Raw genomic sequence first — 11,453 nt, 5'->3', positions numbered from 1 at the left:
AAATGAAATTAATAGGCAGCAGGTTTAAAACAAATAAAAGGAAGTTCTTATTCACGCAATGCACCATCAACTTGTGGAACTCCTTACCTGAGGAGGTTGTGAAGGCCAAGACTATAACAGCGTTTAAAAGAGAACTGGATAAATTCATGGTGGTGAAGTCCATTAATGGCTATTAGCCATGATGGGTATGGAATGGTGTCCCTAGCCTCTGTTCATCAGAGGATGGAGATGGATGGCAAGAGAGAGATCACGTGATCATTGCCTGTTAGGTTCGCTCCCTCTGGGGTACCTGGTATTGGCCACTGTCAGTAGACAGATACTGGGTTAGATGGACCTTTTGGTCTGACCTGGTATGGCTGTTCTTATGTTCTGATTGCCTGCCTGCATTTTCCACCATATCTGATATGATGATCCTGCCTGGGGTGCACTCCTGTGGCAGGCCATGGCATGATCAGTGAACCTGCCTCAGTTTCCCCCTTTCTCCTGTAGTTCCCCAATAACTCTGCCTCAGCTTTCTGCACATGAATAATCCTTTGTGGGGTTAGTTTATTAGAAAAGTCCCAGAATTCCCCAGCACAGTGAAGAAAGTACCTCATCTGTTCTTCACTCCCTCACAACTCAACACGTGAGAGGTGCTCCAAAAGAAAAGGACTTGGAATGGGGTGTGGAGCCAAAGCTGCATAGCAAGTGCCTTAACAATCTGTCAGCCTGCTTGTTTCATTAGTCAGGGTGAGAGATTGTTAATTCAAATCCTATCCTTCTAGTATGTTCAGCTTAGCTTGCGTTTTTGTTTGTTTATGAGGTAATCTGCGTTGATCTGTTTGCTATCCCTTAAAATCTATCTTTTTGTAGTTAACCTTGTTTTATATTTTAATATAAACCAGTGTGCCTTTAACTGAAGTGTCTGGGGGGATCTCAGCTTGGTTACCACAAGTGTGCATATTCCTCTCCACATTGAGGGAGGGGCAGACATCTTAATGAGCTTACACTCTACCGATCCCTGTGCAGTGCATGACGATATATTTTTGGGTTTATACTGCAGAAAGGGATGCATGCCTGGGGAGCTGGAAGCTGGCTGAGGTCTGCTGTTTACACTCACGCAGCCCAGTTTGGGTGCCACATGCGTCTTGAGTGATAACAAGGCCTGGATGAGGCTGGCTGTGTCCCCAATCCAGCTGTGTGTCTGAGAGGGGCGCAGTGGTTCCCACAGCTTCCAGACTGCACACCTGGGGTAACAACCCATTACAAATGAGATGAGGACAAATGGTTGGAGTGGGCGGGGGAGGCAGAGACAGAACAGGGATGGGCCTGGGGCAAATGGGGTCAGCTTGTGGAAAACAGGAGCAGCCAGGTCTGCGACCACTAAAGAATACTTCTCTCCAGAACCCAGCATGGAACCCAATGAGTTTCCCCATTCCTATGCTGTCAACATATGGTTGTGAAACCCACTGGCAAAGCAGCCCTCTAGTGCTGGACCACATAGAGGATGACAACCTACTACTGCTCTCAGTTATTCCCTTAGCTCAAGTCGCAGAGGTCTGTGCTAGGGATTGAAAGGTTCCAATCCAAGTTGGTGTCAATATGATGCCACAGGATGGAAACCCCTTTCTGGGTTTCAGAGCCCAGGCTTCAACCTAAGTGGGAACATCTACATTACTATTTTTAGCCCTGTAACATAGCCCCCATTAACCAAGTCAGTTGACTCAGGTTCTGAAACTCACGGTCACGGGTTGTTGGCTTGTTTGCTTTCTTGTTTTTGTGCAATGTAGGCATACCCTAATTTTGTGTTCCTCATTTTGTAGATGACCACTCTCAGCTGCAACTGAAAAGAATAGGAGCTGTGCTTTGCATTTACAAGGTGCTATTTAATGCTAAGTACTATGAAAAAATCAAGTAGTAAGCATCTCAGATTGGGCACTCCAAATGACTGGACACTTTTGACATTAATCCCTCTGTGCTTCAGTTCCCAATCTGTAAAATGGGAATAATCCCAACAAATCTGTTTGTGGAGCTCTCAGTTGCCATAGTGATGGGCATCCTATAAAAGCTCAGGAGGAAATTAAGAAATCTGTTGTCAAAGCAGGGTATGAATGGTTTGCAATAAAGCCTGGGGCCACACGCTGAACAATGAGACTAAAACAAAATATCGAATAGCTGCTTATTCAATGAACACCATCCATCATGAGTATTGAATGGGGCAAAACATAGTCTGTGCTCCTGTAACTGAAGACTGTATCTGAATGCAGACACACAAAAGAGCTGAATTAATGCTCCACAGGCAACCTGAGATGATTTTTAAGAGTGTGGATTGATTCCTCAGGAAAGAGGTTGGAGTGTCAGTTATGAAGCCAGAACAGGTACAACATGGGAAGCAGCAGTAGCTTCTGCCCACTGCCCTGCCTGCATGCCTCAACACTGCCTCAGAGGCCACTGCTGGTGGTGGGAGGGGAGCTGGAGCTCCACGGCCCATTCAGATCTTGATCCTGCAAGGTGCAGAGCACCCTGGCCTGATGCAGCAAAGTATTTGAGAATGCTTAGTAGTTCTCCCGATGCTCAGGCTTGTGGCTAGTTTGCTCAGTCCCTTGGCCTCTTCAGCAAGTGTTTTTGGGCTTTGAAGTGTGAACACCCATCCACCACAGACTGAACTGGGAATGTCCTCTCGTTTCCCACAGGCCTTTAAGGAGTAATTGAATGATAATGATTTAGGGTCAGCAGTGTTTGTATCAAAGGACGTGACCTGGAGATTACATGCTTCCTAGCCATTTGCAGTTTCCTAAGCCATCTAGTCCCCCATAAAGATAGTATGTTTAACTGAAGTTCAAAGTAAGTTAGAAGAAAATATTTTGTATATCCAGAATAGCAGCCGAGAACCATAGACTCCAGAGTTCATGTTTATACGGTAATGTAGCAGGAGAGCTGGCACCTTAAATGACATGGGCCCGATCAGGCTCCAGTGCTCATTAGAGAACTCACTGCTCCTTTCCTTCAGGGATAGGAAGGCAGTTGTGGTGTGGGTGGGGGTCATCTTTAAACTTCCCCAGGGCAGAGAGTCAAAGTCAGAAAGGGATGAAGGAGGATGATCCTGCTGATGTCCCCAGGGACAAGAGCTGGAACTATATCTAGGAAGGAAACACGACAGAGAAGAACCCTGGCTAAAGGGCTGGAGTGAGGCATGATGAGAGGTGTCAGAACTGTACTGGAGGTCTGCGATGTGGTGAGAGATGCTGAAACTGTATTTGGGAGAAAGAATGGCTAGATACATTCAGAGTGGAAATCAGATGTATATTTTTAACCGTGAGAGTAATTAACCCTGGGAACAATTTACCAAGGCTTCTGGTGGATTCTCTATCACTAGCCATTTTTCAGTCAAGATCGGATGCTTTTCTAAAAGATTTGCTTTAGTGTCAGCTGACTCGGTCCAGCCACCTGGGTTTTATTGCAGTGTAGGCATTCCCCAAATGTTCCGTCTTTTCCATGCCCCTCCTCATTCTTCTTTTAGGGTCTGACTACACAGCATCGTAACTTTGGATCCTTGGGACTCATTCTCGTGGACTCGGTGTTTCTAAGCCCATTCTTGAGCATCCCTATTGCATTGTATACCTGGGTTTACAATTACTGGAGCCGGGTCTCGCAACTGTGCTAACAGGCCTATACTGCACTATGCAGCCCTTCTGGATTGGGCGTGCTGCTTGAACTGTATCTGCAGTATAAAATTATACGGCTGCCACAATGGGATTCAGACTGCCCTCATCTGAGACAGTGGGTTCCAGGACCCAGATCCTGAGTGCTTGCTGCCCTGATTCAGAAAGATTTGTGTGGACGATAAGGGGCTTTGAGCGCAAACCTGACTCTGAGCTCAGGTTTCCAATGCAGTGTAGACATATTCGTATAGACTGTTCCTCAGAATTCTATTATCTTCCCCTTTGCAAGACCATCTCTTTGCTGCTCCAGCTATTCATGGCCCTTTTAGCCCCAGACCAGTGTGATTGTTGCTTACCTTTCATGCTCTGACATCCCCTATGATTCTGCTAATGCTTTGGTCACTCATGAGATCTGCATGGCTCAGTTGCTGGCAGTTTAATTGTCATTCAAACTCCCTTTCTCCCAGCCTGGCTTCAGGTGACAGCATCTAAAGGGGTTGCCATCAAGGGTTATAGAACTAATGTTTTGCCCACCCTAAAAGTGGAAGAATATTTTACAGTGGCCTCCTGATTCTGGACAAATCTGCTGAAACAATGTTCAGATTGTGAAAACAGCTCTGTGGTGGCCCTATAAAAACAAACCTAGCCTTTCTTCTGCATCACGGACATGTGCTCACCCCAGGTCTCGCTGAAATTTTGGAGGGTGGAAATCTGGATCCGTATTTTCCAGTATCACTTGTTATAAAGGGGAAAGGTTTATCTGGGGGGCAGGCAGTGTGGTCCAGTGGATAAATCGGTCACTTCACTAGGAGTCAGGTGATCTTTGTTTGAACCCGGCTTTCATATTCTGCAGCATGAAGCTATCTGCAATGACAACATTGTTTTAATGATCTCGCACCGTCACCCCACTCAGCAGTGCTATGTTCCTCTCCAGACAACTCAATAAGAAAAACACAGCTCATCTCCCTGTTGCACATATTGTGCTGGAGTTTGACATAAATTTTCCTTTTGGCAGGTCAGCAAATTGTGTCAGTCTTATAGGCTCCACTTCCACTCGTCTCCTGAAATGATGTTATTAGTATTATCATCAATGCAATACTGTGCGGCCGACACATAAAGTATGATAATAAACTTTGCAGGATTTTTGTGTCAAAATTGCACACTTAAGCTTCCTACACTATGAGCCTGCAAGGGGTATTATTGAATCTAACATTTGAATGTCTCAAAGCAATTGTTTTCTGCTCCATATTTCCACCACACACACACACACACACACACACTCAGATTTGCCAAACCCTTATGTATCATAGCAGCAAAATGGAGCATATTTCATAGCAGAGCTCAAAAACTAATTTGCACTCCTACTCAAACCATTTTGAATGTTAATAAATGAAGCACAGGAGGAGGGCGAGTGAAACTGTCTGGGATGAGCCCATCCGTTTTGATTTGTTCTCAGCCCCACTGAGTAGCACAGGAAATGTGTACGCTGTTGGTAACTCTGTTCTGTTTGGGATTGTACTTGCAAATGAAGAGATATGGGAGCAATGTAACCAGCAGAGTCACTTAAGAGTTTTTTTAAACAAAGGAGCTGTTTGTGTTGGAAGATAAATTAGAGCCACGTGGCCAAATGCTTGGCCCTGGTATGGCTGCATTGTGCTCATTCAGTGGTACGAGGTATTACCTTTGCTATAACACAGGCTTACCCAGCCAGTGTGGGGAACACTGCAGCAGTTCTGATAACACTGAGCATCTGGCTCTCTGGTGCAGTAGCTGGAAAAGATGAGGGCTTGAGAATCGCCTCAGCATTTGGGGAGGATCCAGTGGCTGGCATACATGCCACACGTCTGTCTTAGGTACTACATGGCTATAGTATCTGAGCAGCTCTCCACACCCCATGAAAGAGGGAAGCACTATTATGCTAATTCTACAGGTGGAGAATTGAGGCATAGAGAGACTAGTCCCAGGGCACACAAGAAGTTTGCAACAGAACAGAGAATTGAGATGTTAGCACCTGAACCCCGGTATCCTTCCCTCGGGCTCCTTTTTGTGCTGCCCGTAGCTTAGATTTTAGCTGAGCATCTGTTGGGTGGGAGGGTAACAATGGGCCTGAGGAGAAGGCTTTGGTAGATCTGGCTGCTGTCAACTAGGGATGCCGTGTTCCCTTGGAAAGAAATAGTACGTTGGATTAACAGTAGAGCTGGTCAATGTTTTTTGTCAAAAGTTTTTTAGTCAAAAAATGTTTTTCCAACCAAAAAAACCCAAACCAAACCAAAACAAACAAAAAAAAAAACATACCTGCAGAAAACATTGGTCAAAATATTTTGGCTTTTGATTGAAAAAATGAAAATTGCAGATTTACTAAACAATGAACCAAACTCAGGCATGTGGCTGGATGTAGGCAGGATGTTCCCCCAGCAAGGCCTTAATATTCTACAAATGCAGCATCATTGTGTGGCTGGGACCAGCTCAGCCCAACCCACAGGTCCCTCATAAATTCCCTTCCTGCAAAGAGTAGGAATAATTCTTGTGTGATAGGGGCTGTTGCTCTGTGGCCATATATAAGTATGTATAGAAAGATGCAGGCCGTGTCCACGGTCAAGCTTCCTTGCTCCTCTCCATTATAGAAGTCACAGACAACCCTACAGATCAGGTTTTCCACAGCTTGTTACATACAGCCCACTTGGAGCCTGCACTCGTGTTGCTGTATTGTCCATTATTTGGCCCTGTATGTGCAGGGGCCAGTACAGCCAGAAGAAAGCAGCTGATTAACAGTACACAGAGTAGCACAGGGAATGGTGATACTTGTATCTGATTGAACATGCAGGGGGCATGTTTTACGCAGTTAGAATATAGTTACTTGCATTGGAATTTGGCCAGGACACTGAGCAAATAAGACCCCTGCTCTTTTGAAAAGTGCCATCGATTTCCTTAATGATCACAAGTTGTCAGGACCTTAGTCTTACTTCTCATTAGAAAACTCCCCTGTGAGCATTTTAATAAAACAAAGCTACTTTCCGAGTATTTTTGAAATCTGAGCTTTTAAACTTCAAGGCCCTGGAAAATGCTTAACACAGAAGACCTGGTAGGAATATTACTTTGACTTTGTGTGTGGCTGCCCTGCAGTTTTGCATATGTTTTCTTGATTGAGAGCCCAGTTTAAGCTGTTGAATGGAGTCTGTGTCTATAATGTTCCCTAAGAGCTATTATGCAAGAGAGATTGGTTATTTGAATCATGAATCAGTCTCTGGATGGCTGAAAGTTCATATATTTCATGGCTGTTTTTCATGATATATGTGACCTATTCATAGTGTGTTCTAACCCACATTGGAACAAGACTTAATTTCACTTCTTGTTAAAGCTTTTCTGCTGTCTTCCATTACACTAGTAAACGTTAGAAACCATATCAAAACCCGGAGGACCCCTATATGCAGAACTCCATTGCAAAGGATTCTCAGACAGGAAAACTGTATTAACTTTGTAACTCTTTCAAGCCAGAGTCAAATTAGCATCAGAGCTTGCATTTTTCCAGATGGTAGGTATTACCAGTTTCTTAGGATCTGCTTATTAGATCCCTAAGATACTGTTAGTAAAATCATATTAAGGGAAATGTGTTAATTAGATGGAAGTTTAATGTTCCTGTGGTTAGCAAATATATCTTAATATAGTGATTTTGCAACATAAAATTTAGCAATAGTTCTAATAATTTTTATAATAGTTTACTGTATCTTTTTCTATGGCTCCCATCTGACATCTTTTGCAGGAGCACTGACACTTGCAGATTAATAGATTTTAAGACCAGAAGGGACCATTGAGATCACCTAATTTGCCTTTCTACATACAATAGGCCACTGAATTTCATCTAAAGTAGTTTGCCTGGGTGGGAATAAAACTGGTGCAGGCCTCACAAAAGTAAGTGCTCGTTTCTAGCAACTGGACCACTGGGGAGAATGGCTGTCCAAGGACCCTCAAAAGGCTGAGGTTCATAACAATGAACACTCAGAAGTTGGGGTGCTTCTCTAAACCATGTTCAGAACCCCTTTCCTCTCCAAAATTGGGCTGGAAATGCCATGTGACTAGCCCTTTTAATTGTATTTTTCCCTAGTATTGCCTTTTCAGTAACTGGCATAGCTAGGAAGAGCAAATCATCCCAAACATGAAAATCAATTTTTAAAAAGTTCATCTTAATATTTCAGACTTTAGGAAACTATTTGGTTGTGTTTGAATTTTGGTCAAAGGTTCAGGTTGATTCTTTAATTGAAATGAACCATGTTACTTACACCTAATGTGAAATCTCAGAAACGTTGATCCTTGGTCATTTTTCAGAGCATCAGTCTTGAAGATGCAGAAATATGTTATTACTAAGGCAGACTTATCTGCACATGTATCCTTTGAAACAAACACAGCTTCACGCACCTTGAGGCACTGAAGGAAGCCTCACTGCTTTAGGTCATTCTCTGCAAGAAACTTTAGAGTCGGGCTAGGAATGTGAAGTTGTTACTTTTTACCAGGTACGTATCAGACTGTCCTGAGGAAATCAGCTTCCCAGCCAGTGTCCTCATAATTATTGCATAGCTTACTAAAAGAGATCATTTGATGATTACTTTGCTAAATCCTCCAGATTCCTGTGTATAAAGCAATGTTTTCCAAAGTGCAGGATATGCCTCTCGGGGGGTTGTGAAGGACTAGCCAGGAGAGTGATCAGACCTCTCAGTTGTTCTTCAGAGTCTCAGCTCCCATTTTTTTTTTTTATAAAAAGCGATTCCTTAGGTGTTATGGTATGAAGAAAACCTTCAAAATGTGACGCGAGCATAATCAGTGCAGATATGTCTGCCTGAGTTTGCAGAGAGCCTGAACCAGTCACTCTGAGATGCAAACTGTCTCATTCATTTCTGTGAATACTACCCAGATGCCAACGATGAAACTGAAAATGTCAGGCCTGTTAAGCATTGAACTTCTCACCAAAGAAAGGAGAGGAAGGCTCATGTGATCAAGATAGACCCCAGCATTTCATAAAGTGTTTCGGGGGGGGGGAGGTGGACCCAGCACAAAAGACTAGCTGGGGCAATGCAGATAATGATTCAGTTAAGATGTACACAACACATGGAGGGTTTGCAGAGATGATGTGGGACATCTGCTTAGAAAGTTGGGGAGCACTGCTGTAAAGGATCCATGTTCTATAGCTTTTCTGTCTCCACATGTACCCTGCTTATTATTTTTCAGGGTATGTGGGGTTAATTTGAAGCTTGAAACAGCCCTAAAGTAACTCTGTAGCTCGGATACACAGAATTCTTAATTATAGTGCATTTACACAAGTCATAACAGTGCCAAAAAAATAACACTGCTAATTTTCAAGCTGATTGGGTTAGAGACTCTTGCTTAATGTGGGCCCTATCTGCAGGTGTGTGTTGTGTGCACTCCTTTTCTGTACATAAGAATGCCTTACATGTGAGGTTTATAAAATGGTTTACTGTAGTGAAAATCATGATGTCATTCATTATTTTATATCCAGCACCTTTAATTCTGAAAGATCCCAATGGACTTAACGTGTACAGGAATCAGTTTGCCCACCACAGAAATGCAGACACCTTTGGGGCAGACCTTCTCAGCATTTCTCTTGTGTTGGGAAATTCTTGGAGTTTTTCATTTTCCCAAAATGGGGAATTCACTGCAGAATTAAATCTCCGCAGGAATCGAAAATTCCTTTCCTGTGACTTGAAGACTACAGACACGTTATCTGCCGCATACCCTGCTTAGTTGGCCAACCTGCTTTTCTACGCTTGGGCTTTCTGCTATTGCCATGGTTACATCACAAAACAGAGACAGCTTTTTATTCTGTTTATGTCCCTTTGATAATGGTTGTATTGATCTGGCCTTGCGTGAGCAGAACGCTGCAGTTTACCAAATGCTGTCAAGGGCACCAGACTTTTACTGCAGCCAGCGGACGTGTTCCATCATCTCTGAGCCCTTGCACGCGAAAGGGAAAAGCAGCAGGACTCCACATGCTGGTGACATGAGATAGTGGCATGTATCAGCAGCTGGCACATGTTAGGCTCAACTGCCTCTAAAGTTAAATGGGGTATATGCATGGTTTCTTTTCTGCAAGTTTGAATAAATTGTTCAACACAGAAAAGAGTGGGATTCTGGCCCCCTTTCAACTTCTTTCTGCCTCTCTGACAGTGGATAGGGGCTGGGCTGGTCCCCTGGGGAATTCACTTAGTGCCGTGGCACTGGGGAGTGTGCTTTGAGGCCTGAGACTCCCAGACAGCTAGTCTGGGCACAGTGTGTGAAGCTAGATCTCTTACAAGCATCTTAAGCACAGAGTGATCACTGAACATCGCAATGCTAGGCTGGCAATACGCTGCCCTACTGAACAGCCCCTGGTGTTCCCTGGAGATGATGGGGACAGAGAGAGCTTTTCACTCTGACTATTCTGGGCTGTAGAGAGGACTGTGGTCAATCAAGTGAATCAGAGCAGTTCCCAGGGCACAAAGCCACATTTATCCCCTATCTGCTGGGCAGTGCCTCCTGAGAGATACACACACATTGTCTTTTTATTCTTAATCATACAGTCTGGTGATAGATTTCCATCCTTGGTCCCAAATAATACCATTTCTCACAGAGACAAGGAACTGCTGATTTGTAATTATGGGGTTGAGTGTGGTCTAGTGGACAGGTCACTGGCCTGACACTTATTGGCTTGGGTTCTAGTCCCTTTCTCTGCCACTGTCCAACTGTGTGACCTTAGCCAAAGTCCTTCTCTTCGTGCCTCAGTTTCTCCTTTTCTGCAAGGAGGCTAATGCTACTTTGTAAAATACTTTGATCTATACAAATGAAATGCACAGTAAAAGAACCAAATTGTACTATGTATTGTTGTTGTTGTTACTAGTTTACCCAGAAGAAATGCACCTCAAATCTCTCAGTACTGCTTCCTGGGTTTAAAGCTCTAGCATTCTATTCTTTCTTCCTTTCTCATATCAGTTTAGAGGGATGAGAACCAAGAGGAACCTGCCTTCTAATCCGACCAGATTACTGAGCAAATTGCTTCATTATCTGATATCTCAGTCAGCTCAGCAAGAAATTTTCAATAGAAGGCAACATTTCAGTAGAGAAATATTTTGGACCAGATCCTTATCATTGATGTAGCTCCATTGAAATGAATGGAGCTGAGTCTGTCTACACCAAATGAGGGTCTGGAACTTTATTTGAGGGGTAGAGGAACCCAACCGTTTAAGGCTCCTTTGCTAATTTCCATAGCAGAAAATCAAAGTTGCCCTTTGAAAGGAAGGTGATTCAAGCTCTGCAATGATGTATTTTATCATGACAGTTATAATAATTCAGTGGACATTTTAGAAGGGGTTAGAGTAGCTGAAAAAAAAAAAGAAGTGATGTGACTGTATTCTGAATATGATGCAGAGGGAAAGGGCAGCAATTGTAATATTTAATGCCGTTATTTTTCAAAGGCTACATAGGTGGAGAAGTGGAGATTATCTCATTTCAAGGGCAAACTACTTTTTTCCTTAAAAATCAGAAGGTGCTGATTGCTTGATCCGATCTCAGCCTGGTTTTAGACTGTTCGTTCTGAAGATCATTCTCCAAGTGGCCTGGTTACTTTGTAACAAGATTAGAGGACCAGGGAGAGATGCTGTGAACTGCTGAGTTGTGCTCCAAGGGCTGTTGGAAAGTGCAATTTGGAGTACATTGGCTACACATGAGCATGAAGAGGCCCATCTGACCTCTTGCTAGTATTGCAAGGAGTTGAGATTGCTCACATGAGTTGATTAATGTTTATAAAACAAATATTTAAACTTTATT

The 11,453-nt window shown here is 43.5% G+C and overlaps 1 protein-coding gene across 1 annotated transcript in view; it reads left to right on the top strand.

The window, feature by feature from the left end:
- The window catches only part of AGBL4 (AGBL carboxypeptidase 4), a 1,477,624-nt gene that overhangs the window by 1,241,307 nt on the left and 224,864 nt on the right, over positions 1 to 11,453 (top strand). The window lies entirely within an intron of this gene.

This window comes from Chelonoidis abingdonii, chromosome 7 (genome assembly GCF_003597395.2).
Source record: "Chelonoidis abingdonii isolate Lonesome George chromosome 7, CheloAbing_2.0, whole genome shotgun sequence".
NCBI classification, from domain to species: domain Eukaryota; kingdom Metazoa; phylum Chordata; order Testudines; family Testudinidae; genus Chelonoidis; species Chelonoidis abingdonii.
This window is presented reverse-complemented; position numbering and strand designations above follow the sequence as displayed.